General features: G+C 47.4%; 1 pseudogene; it reads right to left on the reverse strand.

The window, feature by feature from the left end:
- Positions 1-1,329: 1,329 nt before the first annotated feature.
- LOC146195056 (uncharacterized) lies at positions 1,330-13,675 on the reverse strand (annotated as a pseudogene).
- Positions 13,676-21,032: the final 7,357 nt, after the last annotated feature.

The following is a 21,032-nucleotide window of genomic DNA, read 5'->3' on the forward strand; positions in this document are numbered from 1 at the left end:
CTACTATATATCGGCATGGAGTAACAAATACATCGTACTTTTTTTCACCAACTGTTCCCGAAGATGCGGGATCGAATCACGGCCTCGGCGGCCGCTTTTCGATGGAGGCGAACAGTGAGGCGCCCGTGTGCTGTGCGATGTCAGTGCACGGTAAACAACCCCAAGTGGTCGAAATATCCTGAGTCCTCCACTACGGTGTCGCTCACAGCCTGAGTCGCTTCGGGACGTTAAACCTCGCAAACCAGACCAAACGCCGCACCACACAGCAAACAGAAGCAGACCCGGATGTCTATAGGAGGCGTTAGTACAGCCGACTTCAGCGGCGTTTGAAATTGATTTACAGGATAGAAAAGGCGTAGTATCAGTCACAGGTTTCCGGGTCTCGTACGTCTGATGAAATACGGAAGTGCGTATTTGGTTGACGTAATATTTAGGGCGGCTGGCGTGAGCCCAGACGCGGCCGGGGAAGATGTCATGTCATTCAGTGTGAAACAACATTCCATTCTTTTCGCCACCGTCAGCGCGGAAAGGAAGAGAAAGTACGCCGACTTGAAGCTCCTCGTGTTTGAAGGGGAAAAAATCGAACTGACTAAGTACATCGCTATGCCAGAGGACTGCGGGAAAGGCGTCATACATTAAGTCCCTTTGTCCTTCTCGGCCGAAGATATTTTGAAAAAGCTGCAAGTCCACGGGAATCCTCCGGTCCTGGGGGTGCGAAGACTGGGAAGAAACTCGAGGACAGTTTTAATACTGTTTGAAGAGGTGCCGCGGTGGGTGAGACTCACGCCCGTAGCGCAACGCTGCGTTCTCTACCGCAAGAAGTTTGTGTTTTTTTTTTTTTCAGCACGGCCTTTGCAGGCCATGGTTGTTCGAAACTAAGCCCCCGAGGGGGCACAGCAGGGTTAGCAGAGCCTCTTCCAAACGCACACCCCTAAAAGAGCCGGGCGCCGGGCCGGGGGACGCTTGTACCCAATTTTACCGGTGGGTGTCCGGCGGCGGGTTTCGAACTGACCACCTCCCGCAGCCGAGACGGGCGCCCAAACCACTCGGCGGCAGGCTCGGACACCGCGAAGACGTCTGCCCGGACCCCTTAAATGTGAAATGCCGTGGCTGTGGCATGGAACAACCACCACAAGACCATTTCTGTGAGTGCAAGTGTCAACTGTGCGGGAAAGGACACCGGCGCTTGGTGAAAAAAAAATGTCGAGAACTCTACCGCGTTTCATACGAGGTAAAGAAGAGGAAATGGGAACGCAAGGTCAACAAGGAACAGCAGCAGCAACTTCAGAAGCAGCAGCAACAGCAAGTGGAAGCGATCGTCGAGCAAAATCACCGAGGTCGTTCCAAGGTCAAGCGTGGAAACGAGGACTTTCGCGCCAGAAACGACTCCTTCCCGAGGCTGGAGGAGACTACCGAAGAGCGACGGCTGCGCGGCCGGTCGAGTTCCAGCTCCAAGGGGCGTTCTGGATCCAGACGCAGCTGGAGATCGAGTTCCAGGGACCCGGAGAACCCGTGGACGAAGAAGCGGCGCCTGAGCAGGGACCGTAAAAATGTAAGCTTTGAGAGTGGGGCTTCCCAGGCAAATGATAAGAAGGACGAGGAGATCAATAAACTAAGGAAAAAAGTTGGGGAGCTTAAAGATATCAATAATGGGCTCACTCAAGAGTTTCATAGACGAAAAGGGCAAGCGCGTACTGGGTCCCTCTCCCTCCATAGAGCGCCACCAAAATTGGTATCGAAACCAACTGCCCTAACCCCTAAGGCTGCGACTTCCACGCAGCCTGCGGCACCGGAGGAGGAAAAGATGATTGTAGAATTAGCTAGACCGCCCCCAATGGAACGCAAAGGGGAAGACGCTGATCCATTAGTGGCACTAGAAAGAAGATTAGAAGCCAAAATCGAAGCTAAATTTGAATCTTTCATGACCCAAATTATGGGAGCAATAAACCAAATTCAAAGCCAGATTCAAACCCTTACGGGCGAAGCACAACTTCAAAGAGCAGAATTAGTGGCGATCGGAGAATGGCCGCAAAAAGCTGAGGAAAAATTTGATCAGCTCCATAATGGCCAGAGGCGCATCAAGTGAGTCTTTAATCTCGCAGTGGAACTGTCGCGGCTTCCAACGCAAGCGTGCGTTAGTGCAACAGTACTTGACGCTATTAGATGAGAAACCACTAGCTATAGCCCTGCAAGAGACGGGTAAAGCAGCAAAACTCTCGGGATACCAATCTTTTTCAAGTGACAGAGGTGAGAAATCTCGCGTCACAACATTGGTTAAGAGGAACATTGCTGCAATCATGCACGAAATCAATTCGAAAGAAAGTGAGGCAGTGCTATTGGAAATTCTTACGGGACGAAAAGAGCAACCAAGCCTGTTCCTCTTAAATTTATATAGTACGCCACAGCAGAGAAAGGTGAGATTCAGGGCCCTCTTTCGCAAAGCGATAATCACAGCCGGGAGTAACCCCTTGATAATAGTCGGTGACTTCAATGCGGCGCACCCGGAATGGGGTTACGCTAAACAAAATCCTAAAGGCATGCAGTTATGGGAAGACGCGCACGAGCTGGGACTCACCTTGCACACGGACCCTAGTTTTCCATCCAGGGAGGGTAACAGCGTCTGCGTAGACACTTCCCCTGACTTGACCTTCTCCAAAAATGTGAAAGATCTGAACTGGCAAAATTCGGAGCAAAATTTTGGCAGCGACCATTTTATTCTGGCCTCGATCCTTAAAAAAGGAGTAAAGACGCGCCGTGTGTGTCAACCGAAGGTTACGCAATTGGAACTATTTGGGCAAAAGCGACAGAAGGCTGCCGAAAGGAAGATTACAAACATAGAAAAATGGACGAAGACCCTCATGCGTCACGTTGGAGAGGCAACAAAGAATCTTGAAGGGGACGATGCCCCGGAGATAGCTGATAGCAAACTGCTTCGCATGTGGGAGGCAAAACATGGTATGGAGCGCAGACTAAAGAAGCAAAAGTGGAACCGTAAGCTTAGAAGGAGGATAGCTAGACATACTAAAGAAATTGAAAATTATGCGGTTAAGCTTAGAAGGAGGATAGCTAGACATACTAAAGAAATTGAAAATTATGCGGTTAAATTATGCGAACAGAATTGGTGCAGCAGATGCGACGCGATGGAAGGGGGCCTGAGCCTTTCTAGAACGTGGGGTCTGCTGAGACACCTATTAGATCCGACCAACTCAACTCAAAATCCCAGTCAGGAATTAGATTATCAAAAGCCAGGCACGCGTTTAAGGGTACAGACGCGGAATTTATGGATGCATTAGTCAACATGTACATTGGCGATACTCATAGTGCCCCCCTCCCAGAGTATGACGGAGCTCCCAACGAGGAGCTGGACGCACCCATCACGGAGGTGGAGGTCAGGGCAGAAATATTGGGACTAAAATCAAAATCGGCCTCGGGCCCTGAGGGGATAACTAACAAAATTTTAAGAATCCTGGATGATGACTCCATCAGCGCTCTTACTGAGTATATGCAAGAAATTTGGACTAAAGGGCACCTGCCTCGGCAGTGGAAGTCGGCAAACGTAATTCTAATCCCAAAACCGGGCAAACCCCCGAAACTAGAAAATCTAAAACCTATTTCTCTAACCTCATGCATGGGAAAATTGATGGAGCATGTAGTCCAGACACGACTGACGCGCTTTATGGAGAAACACGACCTGTGGCCGCACGAGATGGTCGGCTTTCGACCGGGTTTGAGCACGCAGGACGTGATGCTCCGACTCAAATACGACATAATCGACTCGCGTTCTAGAGACGCCAAAGTGATTCTCGGCCTGGACTTGACAAAGGCTTTTGACAAAGTTAAACACGAAGCGATCCTCCACGGTCTCCAAGAAATCGGATTAGGTGAACGAACATATGAGTACATCAAGGTCTTCTTGTCAAACAGAACTATACCTGCATAAAGTTTCAAGACATTCAGTCCCCCACAGTGAAGTTAGGGAGCAGGGCGACGCCGCAGGGCTCGGTTCTCTCCCCGTTCCTTTTCAACGTGGCGATGAGGGGCCTCCCAGAAGCTCTGAGGAGCATAAAGGGGCTAAATTTCAGTATTTATGCGGATGACATCAATCTCTGGGTTAACCAGGGTAGTGATGCGAGCATTGAGGAGCGCCTGCAGGCGGCGGCGGACACTGTCGTAGACTACGCTGCCAGTAGGGGTCTATCATGCTCGCCGCAAAAATCAGAATTATTTGTCTATAACCCAAAGTCACTCCGATGCAAGCGCAGCTGGGAATTTTGACATTAAAGTGGAAGGAAAACCAGTTCCAAAGGTAGATCAAATCAGAATCTGAAGACTATTCATTCAGGAATATGGATATAATGATGGAACAATCAGAAAGCTAGAGGGATTCGCCACACAAGCCATTGGAATATTTAGAAGAATCGCGTTGAAAGGACGAGGCCTGAAGGAAAGAAGCTTGCTTAAACTCATCCAAGCCTACGTAATATGTCGCGTGAGCTATGCCACGCCGTTCTTAAATATCAGGTCGGAGGAGAAGAAGAGGTTAGACTCTCTCATTCGACGGAACATAACGAGGGCCCTGGGCTTACCAATTACCACATGCATAGAGAAGCTCCTTTCTATGGGAGTGCACAATAGCTGGGACGAAATAGCGGAGGCTGTCAGAGTTTCGCAGCTAGAAAGATTAAGTCGAACGACCACGGGCAGAACTATACTCGAAATGGTAGGCCTGCAGACAGATAGGGGACTACGAGAAAAATCAAGTATCCCACAGGACTGCCGAGAAAATCTAATCATTCCCCCCCTCCCTCGTAACATGCATCCCACATTGAACACAGAGAGGAGGGAGAAGAGAGCAGAAGCACTAATCAGACGCTTCGATTCGATGGACAGCAAGTCGGTTGCGTACGCGGACGCGGCAAGTGGCAAAACGGGGGCGGCGGTCGCCTCGGTGGTCGACGGCCGAGGCTCCCCGGTATCAGCCGCCACCATTAGAAGCCGCAACGCTGAAACGGCTGAAGAAGTTGCAATAGCGCTCGCTTGCGTCGGAACGCAAGCCAATTTCATAATCAGCGATAGCAAAACAGCTATTTTGAATTTTGGAAAGGGTAGGGTCTCGCCGGAAGCGGCAAGGATTCTGGACAGTAGACGACTAAACGGAAAATTCGCCTAATTTGGACCCCTGCACACACGTCCGTTTCTGGCAACGAAGCGGCCCACGAGTTAGCCCGAGCTCTCTACTTCCGGGTAACTGTGGAGCCGCCCGATTGCCGGAACAAGGACGAGCGTCTGCAAAATTATACGGAGATTCTTCAAAATTACAGGTTAAGCAGGAGACTGGTGCCACCACCGGATAAAGTCTACACAATAGGGAGGCAGTCGCATGGCGGCGCCTGCAAGCTGGGAACTTTGTAAACCCGGTCTGGTCATATTATGTCCAAATGGAAGATAGGAGAAACGATAAATGCAAGCACTGTGGGGAGAGAGGGACCCTCGACCATATAATCTGGGAATGTACTAGCTCCCCAGGGGCTAAAACAAATATAAATTGTAGAGAAGCCTGGGAAGCCCTGCTGCGGAGCGAGGTTTCTGCTCCACAGCTACAAGCCATCCGCCTAGCGGAAGAAGCCGCGAAGAGCCAAGACCTCTTTGCCTGCTTCTGACCGCGGTCTCTGCTCCCGTCCCTTAGGCCAGCGTGCCGGGGGCGGGAATTGGGGGCCTCCTTATCTGGTGGAAAATAAAGTTATCATCATCATCATTGGTCGCATGTACCATGCCATAAAGGAAGAGAGGAAGGTGGAGGGCGACGATCCATAGTGGAGGGCTACGATCCACAGCGCTATAATGAATTTTCGCCTCATCCCTCTATAATTTTTTGCGCGTTTTAAAACAGCTTCCGCTTTGAGATCTGAGCAATGTGATGCGCTCACAGCGGTACTCTCTTACAAAATACTTTATTTTTTAAGAATTTTGAGGAAATTGTTGGATAGGATGCCGGTAAACTGTCTAATGAGACGAAAGATTTGATTGAGAAACGCCACAGTATGAGAGCCTCAAACTCAACTGACCTAACAGAATTGCCACAGATATAAACGCTAATAAACAGGCGCAAGTTGGCCGACATAAGGAAGTATATCATTGGGAAAATTTATCATGGTCTAAAGAACGGTTAGGCATACGGAAAAATCAGATGTATGCACTGAGGTACAAGGCGCGCAATGTCATTACTAACATGAACAAGATAATCAATGTAACCGAAGAATTCTATACGGACGTCTACAGTAGCCATAATAGTCAGGACAGGAATGAAATTTGCTGTAATGAAGAGCAATCGGACGTTCTGCCAGTAACAATGCACTATTTAGCATACCATTCTTAGCGCGCTATAACTACTGCATTCATTTGCGACCTTGATGTATCTTCATTTAGTACCTAGTACTGTGCAGCAAATATCGAAATCCTCTGGCGCAGCACAAAGCATGGTTTTTATATCTCGCTGTGCAGCAAACGTCGTCGTCTTCATTGTTGTGTCTAGGTACTATGCTGCCGCCGCAGTTGTTCGCGCCTTGTTTACAATTGGAACACTATCTGTCGCTGTGCAGTACACATCGCCGTCTTCACGTTCCATCACCGCCTCTTCTTCATTTAAGCTCGTTAATACGCCAAGCACATACTCCATCTCGCTAAAGACAGACTGTAGCCGGTGCGGACAGGCTGCCGAGATCATCGATTTTTGTTAACGGGAAAATATTGATTGTCAGCACTGAGCCCTATATAGGCGCTATAATAGGTGGCTTCGAATAAGTGGCTCTCGAAGACCTTGTGAACCCGCTCAGCATGACCTATTCTCCCGCCAACTGTTCTGGACAGTCTGGACAGTCTACTCTGGTCTGGACAGCTGGACAGTCTAGCCTCCCACCGCTTAGAAAATGGAATGACAGTAGGCCCGCCGGTGGCATCGCATTTTAAGAGTTGTGTGGTCACATTCTCTGTGCATGAACTGTCCACCTTAGTGGCAATTAAAGAAAACAATCTGCCTCCACTGGGCATCGAAACACAATCCCTCAAGCCTTCCTTCTCCGTGACAACGGAGAGAGTGTCACTGTCCTCAGGCAAGGATATCAGATAGAGAGGGACGGGGAGTGGCGGTCCTCGTTAAAAACAATATTCAGACGTCTTTACTCGACAAATCGATGACCCCAAAAGCATCACGCTTACGCTACTTTTTCGGCGCCGTTCCATCATTCGATTCGCGGCTTACCGTGCTCCAGATTCTCCTCTTAAGTTCTTAAGCGATTTGTCGGAACACATGTCATCTTTCAAACAAAATAACGTATTTCTCGGTGGTGATTTTAACTTACCCGATATTAATTTGGATCTAGCTTCTGCTGTCTCACGACACTGCGCACATTCTGGCCATTTATTTGATATCATGCTGTGTAACAATTTAAAACAAATAGTAGGACAAGCTACACGTATTCATGGTTCCTCTAATTCCGTTCTTGACTTGATTTTTGTGAGCCGTTGTCTTGAAACATTTACTGTTTCGATCTATCAAGGATTGTCTGATCATGATATAGTGTACTTTACTTGCGATTTTGTTGCTGATAAATTTGCCGGACAGTCGAAAACCGTACTTGTAAAAGATTTCTCGCGTGCCAGGGATGAGAGCGTACTAGATTATTTAGATCTGTGTCTCAGCAGCTTTGAAGGAAGTGACCCGTCTGTTCTGTGGTCTAAATTTAAACTCATGACCACATATTATATCAATTAATTTATTCCATCAAGAATATAAAGAACACGCAAATCTAATCCCTGGATCACGCGAGATATCTTGCATCAAAAAAGATGTCTCAAATGCTTAAGAAGAGCACGTGTTCCCCGCAACACCATCGAAATGAAGCAGGTTAATTTGACTAAAGCAGTAGCGGCTGCTAAGCGCATTATTTTCAAACTATTTTGCCAAAGTTAATGCATAATGCCCCTCAGAATTTCTGGAATTTTTTCAGCAAACAGAACAGATGCCTACCTTCGATAAGGCATGAGGGAGCGCTACTCAGCAATAAGACAGATATTGCTGAAAATTTTAATTTACATTTTCAGACTGTTTTTTCCATACCTGCGGATAATTTTGTAACCCCTGTTTCTTGTTGACAGCCCATACATGGTCTTGTGTCTCAACCTGGTGTGTTTGCAGTGTTGTTGAATCCTAAACAAAAGCAAGTCCTGGCCCTGATAATTTACCTAATTCATTCTTACATCGTTATGCTGAGATCATTTCTCACTTTCTTACCATCAGTTTTCGAGCTTCTCTTTTGTCTTCAAGTCCGCCTTGCGACTGGAGGGTGGCCCGTGTAGTACCCATACATAAGAAAGGTGATGCAGCATTGTTTAATAATTATCGCTCTATATCATTGACCTCATCATGCTACAAACTTCTTGAACCTATATTAGCTAATTACATAAAACTCTTTCTTGACAACAACAACATATTATCGCCGTTCCAGCATGGATTTCGGAAAGTTTTTTTGCACAGTCACCCAGCTCACTCCGTCGTTCACAATTTTGCTCAGGTTCTTGACCATTCCGGCCAAGTAGACGTCATATTTCGAGATTTTAAGAAAGCCTTTGATTTAGTTCCGCGCAGTAAACTTATCCATAAACTAGAAATCATTGGTCTAGCTCCCTTCATTTATTATTAACTGTGTTTCAGCTTATTGACCCGACCGATTTCAATATGTCAGTATTGATGGTCGCTGTTCCAGCCAGCTTCCAGTAACCTACGGTGTCCCGCAGGGCAGTGTTCTTGGGGCACTACTCTTCCTTATCTGTATTAATGATATTGTTAAGGGAAACTTACACAGTGGTAAACGCCAGATAACTCTCAGAAGCACTCACCACCAGCACGAACCCAGCTTAGCCTGAGCGTCGTCTTCTTCACAACACCACACTAGTGCATCGTCGTCATCTAGATATTGCGCACCGTAACAGTATTCCCCGCGCGGGAGAAGTACCGTCCCGGTGCTGCCTACACAGGAGAACTTAAATGGCATGTTTTCAGACGGGCGACGTGCACAATTTCTGGATGAGGGGTTGTGGAAGGATACTTGGGCTGTAGAGGTGCGATCTCATAGGTCACATCGGTGACTTGTCGCAGGACGCAGTAAGGACCCACGTAACGAGGCAGAAGTTTCTCGCACATTTCCACACGACGGGCCGGAAGCCAAAGAAGCACGAGGGAACCAGGAGGGTAGTGGACGGCTCGGTGATGTAGGTCATAACGACGCTTTTGTGAGCACTGAGACGCGCCAAGCCGGTCTCGAGCAATGTGGCGGGCGGCATCAGCGCGGGCGATGGCGTCCGAAGCGTAACTACAGGAAGAGTTGTCAAGAGGCAGCAAGGTGTCGAAGGGGAGTAAAGGGTTGCGGCCGAAAAGTAGATAAAAGGGAGAGTATCCGGCGTGAGGAGTTATAGGCGAACGTGAAGAAAGGTAAGGAGATGTCCTAGTCACGATGGTGATCGGACACATACATAGACAGCATGTCGGTCAGTGTGCGATTAAGGCGCTCAGTAAGACAGTTCGTTTGCGGAGGTAGGTCGTGGTGAATTGGTGACGAGTAGCGCATGAGCGGAGAAGGTCATGAACCACTTTAGAAGGGAAACAGCGGCCACGATCTGTGAGCAGGTGACGCGGAGCGCCATGAATCAATATTACGTCATGCAAAAGAAAGTCAGCAACGTCGGAGGCGCAGCTGGTGGGGATGGCCCTGGTTACAGCATATCGGGTAGTATAATCAGTCGCCACAGCAATCCATTTGTTTCCAGACGTCGACGTCGGAGAAGGTCCAAGAAGATCGAGGCCCACACGAGAAAACGGTTCAGTCGGCACTGAGATTGGTTGCAGGGGCCTACTAGGTTGAAGCGATGGTGTCTTACGGCGCTGACATAGCTCACAAGCGTCGACGTAGCGACGGACAGAGCGGTAGAGACTAGGCCAGAAAAATCGTCGTCGCACACGGTCGTACGTGCGTGATATTCCCAAGTGTCCTGCTGTAGGGGCGTCGTGAAGTTGGGCGAGGACAGTAGAGCGCAGATGAGCATATTGCGTCTGTATAATGTCTGGTTATGGAGCACAAACATGCTGGCGGAAGAATTGGGGTTGTGGCGGAGCTGGTCTATAATTGGTTGCAGGGCAGTATCCCGACGCTGTTCGGAGGCGATATGTATAAAGTCCGAGATGGACAAAATGTAGTCGTCAGCAGTATGGTCGGACAAATCGGGAGGATCTACGGGATGGCGGGACAAACAGTCAGCGTCTTGGTGTAAGTGGCCGGACTTGTATACCACAGCAAATTCGTAATCTTGTATTCGCAAGGCCCAGCGACCTAAACGGCTAGTGGGGTCCTTAAGTGAAGACAGCCAACACAAATCATGATGGTCTCTCACTACACAGAAGGACCGCCCAAACAAATAAGGGCGAAATTTGGTCAGCGCCCAAACAAATGCAAGGCATTCCCGCTCTATAATTGAAAAATTGCGCTCAGAGGCCGAACGCAGGCGGCTGGCATAAGCAATGACGCGGGAGGACCCATGCTGGGACTGGGAAAGGATAGCATCAATACCATGGCCGCTAGCGTCGGTGCGCAGTTCGGTAGGTGCAGAAGGATCGAAGTGCGCCAGAACAGGTGGTGTAGTGAGGGCGGAAATAAGAGTCGTGAAGGCATAGACTTGGTCACAACCCCATGTGAAAGGTATTTTTTCTTCAAAAGAGAGGCAAGCGGACGAGCGATGTCTGCGAAGTTCCGAATGAAGCGGCGGAAGTAGGAGCAAAGGCCAAAGAAGCTTCGCACGTCACTTCAGCTACGCGGGGTAGGGAATTCGCGCATGGCTCGAACCTTGTCAGGGTCGGGCTGCAAACCATCTGCATCAGCCAAATGACCCAGGACTTTGATTTGGCGCCTGCAGAAGCTGCATTTTTTGGCGTTCAGTTGCAGACCGGTGCGGCGAAAAACGACCAGGACTGTAGGAAGTCGATCAAGGTGGGTTGCGAACGTGGAAGAGAAAACTACGACGTCATCTAAGTAGCATAAACATGTTGTCCACTTGAAGCCACGGAGGAGCGAGTCCATCATGCGCTCGAATGTCGCAGGAGCATTACAGAGCCGAAATTGCATCGCCTTGAATTGATAGAGTCCGTCGGGGGTGACAAATGCAGTTTTCTCGCGATCCCCTTCGTCGACAGCAATTTGCCAGTAGCCTGAACGCATGTCGATGGAAGAAAAATAGCTGGCATCATGCAAGCAGTCAAGTGCGTCGTCAATTCGTGGAAGAGGGTAAACATCTTTCTTTGTTATTTGATTAAGGTGGCGATAGTCCACACAAAATCTCCAACTTTGGTCTTTCTTTTTTACCAATGCGACAGGGGACGCCCAGGGACTGCAGGAAGGCTCAGTAATGTTTTGCGTCAGCATCTTGTCAACTTCTTTCTGTATAGCATGCCGCTCAGCAAAGAAAACACGATAAGGCCGTCTGTGGATGGGGCTGGCGTCATCCGTATTGATTCGATGGGTCACAACGGATGTTTGGCCCAATGGTCGGTCCCCGAAATCAAATATATCAGCGTACGGCAGCAAAAGGTCGGAGAGAGCTCTGGCTTGGTCATCTGGCAGATCCGCAGATATCATGCTTGAAAAGAGGTTCGAATGTGAAGAAGCTGATATATGCTGCTCCGACAGATGCTGAGGCGTTAGAGCAGCAACTTCGCAGTCCTCAAAAGCAACCAGATCAGCAAGTGCGATGCCATGGGGTAAAACTTGGATCGAGCGGCTGAAGTTAAGGACGGGAAGAGAGGTGCGGTTAGCAGTGACAGTCACAACGGTATGAGGGAGTATGATGTTGCGACGCAGAACAACATCGGTAATTGGGCAAGTGACGTATGTGCCATCAGGAACTGCGGGGAACGGGGCCAGTGGAACATAAATAGCAGCTTCGAGTAGTAGACGAACAAATTCGGCGGATCGGAGGCGGGGCGTGACATCGGTGTTTTCGGGGCAGTAGGGCAGGTCTAAGCGAAGAAGGCCAGTTGAGCAATCAATCAGGGCAGAATGGGCTGTTAAAAAGTCGATGCCCAGGATCACGTCGTGAGGGCAGCGGTCGATAACAGTGAAGAGGACAGGGGTAGTGCGACCGGAAATACTGACGCGCGCAGTGCACAGTCCCACGACAGCAGCGACGCTTCCGTCGGCGACACGAACGACGGATGAAGCGGCGGGTGTGACAACCTTTTTGAGACGGCCGCGAAAGGATGAGCTGAGGACTGAAATTTGGGCACCAGTGTCAATGAGGGCAGTAACAGGGGCACCATCCACACAGATTCTAGAAGGTTGCGGCGATGAGCGAGGGTCAGCAGAGGATTTTCGGACCGGGTCGTCAATGCAGCATCACCTCCGGCAGCTGCATTGGTTAGTTTTCCGGAAGAGAGCCAGAGAAGTGAGGAGATGGCGGACGGTGAGGTAGGGGCGAGCGGGACCTCCGGGTCTGAGGCGACGGTGAGCGACTGGATATGCGCGGGGCTGGCGAGTTAAAGTCACGAGAGCGCGTATCCCGGAAATGGTTTGGGTGTGGATATTCGGCGCTGCGATCAGGAAAGTAGCGGGGTCGAGGTGGCGGAATCCAACGGCTGCGGCAATGACGAGAAATATGGCCGACACGTGAACAGTTGAAGCAGATTGGTCAGTCATCCGAGGTTCGCCATTCGTCCGGATTGCGGTAGCGGTATCGCGTCGGCAAGGGCACAGTTGGAGCCCACCTCTGCTACCACCGGAACGGTGGGTTGGGCAGATGGCTGTGCGTTAGGTTGGAACGAGGGCTGTGCGGAAGACTGGCCAGAGTTGAAGCCCACGTTCACGTTGAGGCCCACATTTGCGAACTCCTGGCGAACGACAGATTGTATTAAGGCTATAGTAGCATCTGCTGGCTGAGGAGCGAACGCAATGGGCGCCATAGCTTCTATCTCTCGGCGAACAATCCTGGTGAAGTTGGAGGGATGAGATGGCTGCTGCAGTGCTGGACTGTCTTCACACGAAGACGTAGCAGCTGTATTTGGCAAGCGGTCGAAGCGGGGAGTAATGCGACGGTGTTTTGCTTGCTCAAACTGCCGGCAAACTTGGATGACTGAGTCAACCGTCGGACAGTCTTTTCAAAGCAGCAGATTGTAAACATCGTTTGCAATGCCCTTTAATATGTGGCCCACTTTGTCTGACTCGGACATGGCGCTGTCCACTTTTCGGCATAAGGCTAGAATATCTTGAATATAAGACAGATATGATTCCGTAGAAGACTGGGCACGGGATGCAAGGTCTTTTTGTGCGCCGAGCTTGCGTCCGATCGGCTTGCCGAATAGATCGCGAAGCTTCTCTTTGCACATATCCCAGGATGTGATTTAATCTTCATGCGTCTCAAACCAGACGCGCGCCGTACCCGCCAGATAGAAGATGACGTTTGCGAGCATGAGGGTAGCGTCCCAATGATGGTGCTTGCTTACGCGCTCGTACATAACGATCCAGTCTTCTACGTCGACAAGGTCGGTGCCGCTAAAGGTGCCCGGGTCACGAGGCTGCGTCATGACGACTGTGGAAGCCGGTGGTGGAGCTGAAGCTGATGTCGCGTCGGATGGCATCGTGATGATACCAATCTGGCGGCCACTACAGAGATCCATTGACATTGCCTTGCTAAGCAACTCAGGAGATGTGAACTGCAAATAATGATTGATGACCTAGACAGAAAAAGTAGAAAGGTAGGCTTGAAGATCAATATGCAGAAGACTAAGGTAATGTTCAACAGCCTCGGGAAGGAACAGCAGTTTACATTAGGTAGCGAAATACTGGAAGTAGTAGGCGAATATGTCTACTTAGGACAGGTAGTAACCGCAGATCCGGACCATGAAAAGGAAATAACAAGAAGAATAAGATTGGGATGGAGCGCATTTGGCAAGCACTCGCAGATTATGACTAGCAGCTTACCGGTATCGCTCAAGAGGAAAGTATACAACAGTTGCATCTTGCCTGTACTCACCTATGGGGCTGAAACATGGAGGCTAACCAAGCGAGTTCTACTTAAGTTGAGGACAACCCAGAGGGCTATGGAACGAAAAATGGTAGGGGTAACATTAAGAGATAGAAAGCGTGCAGAGTGGGTCAAAGAAATAACTCAAGTTACCGACATTCTAGTGGAAATTAAGAAGAAGAAATGGACATAGGCAGGACATGTAGTGCGAAGAGAGGATAACCGATGGTCGCTGTGGGTAACAAACTGGATTCCAATGGAAGGAAAGCGTAGCAGGGGGCGGCAGAAAGTTAGGTGGGCGGATGAGATTAAGAAGTTCGAAGGGGTCAAGCGGATGCAGCTAGCGCAGAACCGGGTTAAGTGGAGAAATATGGGAGAGGCCTTCGCCCTGCAGTGGGTATAATCAGGCTGATGATGATGATGATGACGGAGATCCAGGTTTCCTACGGGTGCTCTTCAAGCAATCCTCCACCAAATGTTAAGGGAAACTTACACAGCGGTAAACGCCAGATAACTCTCAGAAGCACACACCACCAGCACGAACCCAGCTTAGCCTGAGCGTCGTCTTCAGAACACCACACCAGTGCGTCGTCGTCATCTAGATATTGCGCACCGTAACAATATTACCGACGTCATTGCTCACCCTGTTCAAATTAGATTGTTTGCTAATGATTGCGTTCTGTATAATGAAATTAATGTTCCAGGCGACCACATTTTACTTTATTCTAACTTATATAGTATTAGCGAATGGTGTAATAAATGGGGAATTGAATTAAATGCTGGCAAGACAGTATTTATGTAGATTACGAACAAAAAGAACCGCCATTCTTTTTCATACAGTCTTCCCACCCGGACCCTTTCAGAAGTCGAAGATCACAGATACCTCGCTGTAACACTAACGAATAACCTTAGCTAGAACAAACATATTTTACACTGTATGCTCGTCTTCTTTTCGTAACCTTTGTTTTCTTAGACATTAGTTAAAAGAAGCTCCTTCCGACGTCGGACATCTAGCATTTAACACCATGATTAGACCAAAACTTGAGTACGCGTGCACTGTTTGGGATCCACACACAAACACTAATATTAATGTTCTCGAAATAATTCAACGCATGGCTGTTCGGTTTATATTTTCTAAATATTACAGCACTGACTAACCATCTACCCTAATGCTTAAGCATAACATACAGTTCCTTAAATTTCGGCGCAGAATACAAAGGCTGAATTTCCTCTTTCTACTAAAAAATAATAAATTATCTATGGCTCCTGATTTGTTTCTTAAATCGGCATCGTCTAGGGCAACAAGAAATACGCACACCGAATCACCAACACCTTACTTTGCCGCCCCGTCGGGGTGGCGCAGTGGTTACGGCGCTCGACTACTGTTCCCAAGGACGCGGGATCGAATCCCGGCCTCGGCGGCAGCTTTTCGATGGAGGCGAAAAGCAAGGCGCCCGTGTGCTGTGCGATGTCAGTGCACGTTAAAGAACCCCAGGTGGTCGAAATTTCCGGAGTCCTCCACTACGGCGTCTCTCATAGCCTGAGTTGCTTTGGGACGTTAAACCCCACAAACCAACCAACCACCTTACTTTGCCAGAACGAACATCTTCAAATTTTCTTTTTTACCGCCCACCATAACCGAATGGTTATGTCATTATCATAACTTCAGGTCTTTGTTTCCTTAGAAGAGGCCGTGCACTCATTTGCTGTTTTTCTACATCTTGCTTGTACTTGGGTGAATTTGATCATGTTTTTGCACTTTATGCTTTTGTGTTGTACTTTGGAATTGTTGCCCCTCCTGCCAGGACCCTTCACTGGGTCTGCAGTATGATCAAATAAATAAATATACGATCTTTTCTTTACCACACAATAAGATATGTGTCACACGGTGTGAAAATATTTTCTATGTTAACGGTGATACGTGTCCTTCCTTTCTTCTTTCCCGCGCGCGCATTCGTGGCGGAACCTTTATATTTCCCATTCATTGGCCAAATATGATCAGTTGTGAATGCAGCAATTGTCCATGTTGTGGGCGTTTTTCCTTCCTTTGTGCTGGCCATTTTCGCGCTGCAGTTATATAGAAACAAAGCAACTAACTTGGCCGAAAGCTCTTTTTACTTTGGGGAATGCGCTTTCGTGTTTGGCTTCACGCACGCTTCCCCTGATGGCGCTTCCCGCGTATCGGATGCAATGTGCCATCTCCCAGTAGTGAAGAAATCCCGTGAAGAGCCACGCATTCGTTTCCCCGAGTACGGGTCCACCTGCTCTCAACTGTCCTCCAACCCACCCTTCTTGTCAGCAATTTCAACAGTGGGGAAGCAGGGGTCGGCACCCTAGCCCCTCCCCAACGCCACAGCACATAATGTTTTTAACAGGCGTCTTGACGACGAGCTTCAACTCGTTCTTCTTTTTTCGCTACTGGAGGTGGAGGGGAAACGAAGGCGAGAGAAGTACGCGCTCTGGACCGAGGCTACTGGGTTCAGCGAAAACAGGGAAAATATCCTTTCTTCCACATTCTTTCTGTGAGCGTTCACGCGAGGACGCAGTAAATAAGTGTTTAGGAATCTATCGAACCCATATTACGCAGCGTTTTCACACACTGGCGGCTAAGACCACGAGTTCCTGCTTATCGGTACTCGATGGTGTAAGCTATGATGCCCATGCATTGCTTCTGCGCAGGTTTCTGTACTGGTGGTTGTCGATGCACGATTTCAGTGCAAGATTACGTTTCAAAGGCGCATGGTGGTGTTTTAACAGCCTATAAATGTTTATTCAATTTGGCCTGCCTGCTAGTGTTTGGGAGCGCAATAAACGCATGCGTCGAAGGCGACAAGGATTTGTAAGTGCCGCAAGCTTCACTCAGCAGATGTGAAATAAGTCCTATTTTAACAGCGATGAGAAATAATACTGTTCGGGATGAAAGGATGTTTATAATGCACAAGCATTACTTCGCTATGTTCACAGATTTGTGTCAGCAGACCGCGTCGGCAGAACGTGTCCGCAAAATTGTGTCCGCCGCAGTTGTGAATATTTCAGAAGTGATAGATGTTAATGAGTGGTGTCAATCGATAGAGGGTGGTGTAATGCTGTGCCCGAAAAAGTAATTGGGCCAATAAGTTAATTAGGTAATTTATTATTTGCAAATTCTCTAAAAATAAAGGCGAAAATGGTCTCAGTAGCCAGTGGCTTGGCGCCACATTTTAATGTATTAAATTCTAAAATAGTTATTTAAATCAGTCAGTTAGGGTGACGTCAGGATGCATCAAGTACTAAATAGTTAATTAAATCAGTTAAGGTGACGCCAAATATTTTACGTCACGCATCCTGAAGTCGAGCCAAAAAGAGCATAGGAATGGATTGAGGCGCAATTTGAAAGTACCAGAGACAAGAATAGTTAATTAAGCCAATAAACCAGGGCTACGTCAAGAATGTGACATCACGCAACTGGAAGTAGAGCCAAAAAAGTGCATTGTAGCGGATTCGCGCGCAATTTGAAAGTACTAAAGGTTACAATGGGTAAACAAGAAGTTAATTAATGTGACGTCAAAGATGTGACGTCACGCAACCGGAAGTAGAGACAAAAAGGACTGCGCATAGTAAGGGATTAGCGCGCAATTTGAATATATCAAAGACTAATATAATTTGAATATATCAAAGACTAATATAATTAAAGCAGTCCATTAGGGTGACGTCAAGGGTGTGACGTCATGCAACCGGAAGTAGATACTTTTTGTCTCTACTTCCTTTAGGAAGCGCAACGAAACAGTTATAAAAAAGATACAACCCACATTCAAAAACAGCGAAAATGTTAAAAAAAAAAGCATCCGTGCTTTCGCATTACTCCAATGCAGATTCTGCAGTGCTCTTAAATTTTTTCTTTCATTTGCACTGCGCGATAAGACGAGAAAGGGTAGTGAAGGCTGGCCTCATATATTATCCAGATGGTGGCTGCTCAAGCTATCAAATTTACTACATATCTTATGTACTGTTATAATTAAGTGGTGTAATTACTTCCTCCGCATTTAACGTCATGCATACTAACAATACACACCTGATTCCATTTATTTCAAAACTACAGGCTCGATCTTTTATCCGCGCCTCTTTATTTTTGTCTGTTTCGAAATGTTGTTTCAGTTTTGCAGTGTCAGTAAACCTTCTCCAGTAAATCTACTTCTACCGGCGTAATCCCCCTCTCCCCCGCGTCTCTTTCCATACCCATCCTTTCCCAACCCTCGCCAACGCGAGAAGAGAAGGGTGGAGGGGGGGGGGGAGGCGTCGTCAAGAGGGGTTGTCGGCATTGGGAGAGAGACCAAGTGATTCTATAAGAGGGACTCGAAGTCCGGGGTGGTAGCGCCTTTGCAATACAAAATGGAAATAGCGGCCTGAGTTTCCACAGCTTCTTGAGTCCTAATTAAAGTGTGTTACTATTACTTGTTTCGTGCACACCCCAAGCCTGGTCGGCCGCCATCTTGGTCCTCAGCTTTCGTGTGGCGCGCTTTTTCAGGGAACCCGGATAAGGTAAAATGACAATTAGACCGTATTGCCTGGTTAGGAGCGTTAGCTTGCTGTTTTTGTTTTTGGAAGGGGGGGGAGGGAGATCGCAGCTTTGTAATTAAACCAAAATCACATTTGTCGTAGCAGTACCAATATTGAAGGACTCCGGCATTACTTGGCTGATGAGCGCCGTGCACAGAATGTGTGTACAGGAAGTGTATGCTGCAGCTGTGCAGCTGCGTTTTATTTCACGAGTACAGCGCCACTATTGTTATATCAATGGAAACCTTGCGCCAGACATAATTGCACTAAAAGCTTTGTAGCAGCTAACTACTCGAAAGTTAATTATATTACTGTGAATAAGAATTGAACTTTATGATCAACGTCAAGTCACATATCGTCGAATAGTTTATGTCGGGTATAATTGCACTTGACTGCTTGCAGACCTTTATTAAATGCTGTTAATGTATTAACAATGATTAAAAACTGAACTACATGTTATAACATAAAGTCATATATCATTGGATGGCTTATACCGCGTACGACTGCTATGCTCTACTTGGGGGTTTTAGTTAATAACCATTAATAAGTTAACTGCGATTAAGAATTGCACTTTAAGCTACTATTTCAAGTCATATATCACTGGATAGCTCCTATCTAGTACGCTTGCAATGCATTAAATGGCAGTCTTTGTTAAAAGCTATTTATTAGTTAAGCGCGATAACAATTGAACTTCAGGCCACAACGTCAAGTCTTATATGTCGTATATCACGGGACAGCTTATGTTTGGTACAATTTCACTACAGCAATTGCAAATCTTAGTTAATAACCGGTGATTATTTATTGACGATTAACAATTTATCTTTATAAGGTACAACAAGTCATATATCATGAGACCGCTTATATCAAGCAATTACCGCAGCCGAAACAGGACAGTCGCCATCACTGAAGAATGGTCGTGTCCGCTCTTGCCGGCGGTATTTCGCTTCCCCATACCTAACTTTCCCAAGAATGTCGCTTGTGTCTTCGGTCGTTAGGGCCCCCACCGCTCGGTTTGTTAGCGATTCCCTTCTTAGGGCATGGCCGCATATTTCGTTGGAAATCCTGAAGACACGCGTTACCAGCCTAATTCGGGTTCTTATGTGTGCTAATAAATCGGACCAGCGTTGACCCGCATTATTTCCCTCCGTCACGGGAGCCTAACTGACCCGTTGCAATCCAGAGGGGGTTCCTCCTCACAAGACCTTTACAATGGCGTGTCAGCCGCCCAGAGTTGATGAAATATGAAACACATCTTGGTGATAATTCTGCGCTCTCATCATTTACACTGCGCAAAAAACAGGATATGTTCAATAAAGGCTTTTTTCATCATCATCACGCTCCTTTTAAAAGAAGTACTTTGCAGATTAGCCATTTTGATTCAAAATAAATGGCCATTTAGAATGACATTTTTTGCTTCATTGTCTTTGCAAATAGAACAAATTGGAATCCATAATATTTGCCTAACAAATGTTAAAATAACGCAGAAAAAGAAACAGGCATAGGCTCTGCTAACTCATTGCTTACGGAGGAAGGAAGAGAAAGATGGTTACCACGTAATAAGCTTTGCCATTAGCCTGCCAGATGGCTTGAAATAAACATCGTTTAAATCACGTAGCTTAAATTGCAAGACCATACATCTGGCACCAGTGAAGCGGAGCTTGTGGAAGCACATGTAAGTACCGGCACCAACAAGGTTCTTCAAGGGTTATTTAATTGATAACGAACCAAATAACTTGATCGGTTGTTGCGATCCTGGAAGTGATATTTTCTTCGCATTGAGGTAAACACACCTAAACAGGACTCGCTATGGTAGCAGAAAGCATACCGAAAACGTATAACGAGTAATAGATGTCACAGATAAGTGAATTTTTTATATCACGTCTGCCTTTACCGCTGATATGCTTCTCCCCCCAGTTAGGATGTATTAGATATGATGCGCGCTTTGGTATTGTCTTCTAGTGTCATAAAAGTTCTACGTAATTCTAAAAAATCTCCTTTACGCAGGTACAGGACCAGTCTGGCACAGCTTTGTTTCTGAGGCCTTATCTATGCCAATAAATACAATCATTCCTGCACATTGAAACGACCTCTAGCTTAGGAGTAGACGCGGAAAGCCATAACGAATTTATAAAACCTTTGTGTTAACTGTGCTTTCTATGTAATGTTTCGGTTCACTTATTGCTCACTTCAACTTACCTTCAACTAGATTTCATTTATTTCATTGCACCTGAGTTATATCATCACAGGACGCTTTTTCGTGTTCCGAAATTATTTCTTGACGGAAGCTGCTTGCCACGTCAATCATGTCCTCATCGTACTGCCCACGATTAAGGAAAGGTGTAAATCAAGAGCTGAGTCTGCTGCAGTTTTCTCCGAAAACGGTTTATAACTATCACTGCGAGGTTGGAGTTCCACAGCAAGTCTTTCCGCGTCGG

The sequence above is a fragment of the Amblyomma maculatum genome, chromosome 3 (genome assembly GCF_055883805.1).
Source record: "Amblyomma maculatum isolate TAMU_Amacu chromosome 3, ASM5588380v1, whole genome shotgun sequence".
Lineage (NCBI taxonomy): Eukaryota > Metazoa > Arthropoda > Arachnida > Ixodida > Ixodidae > Amblyomma > Amblyomma maculatum.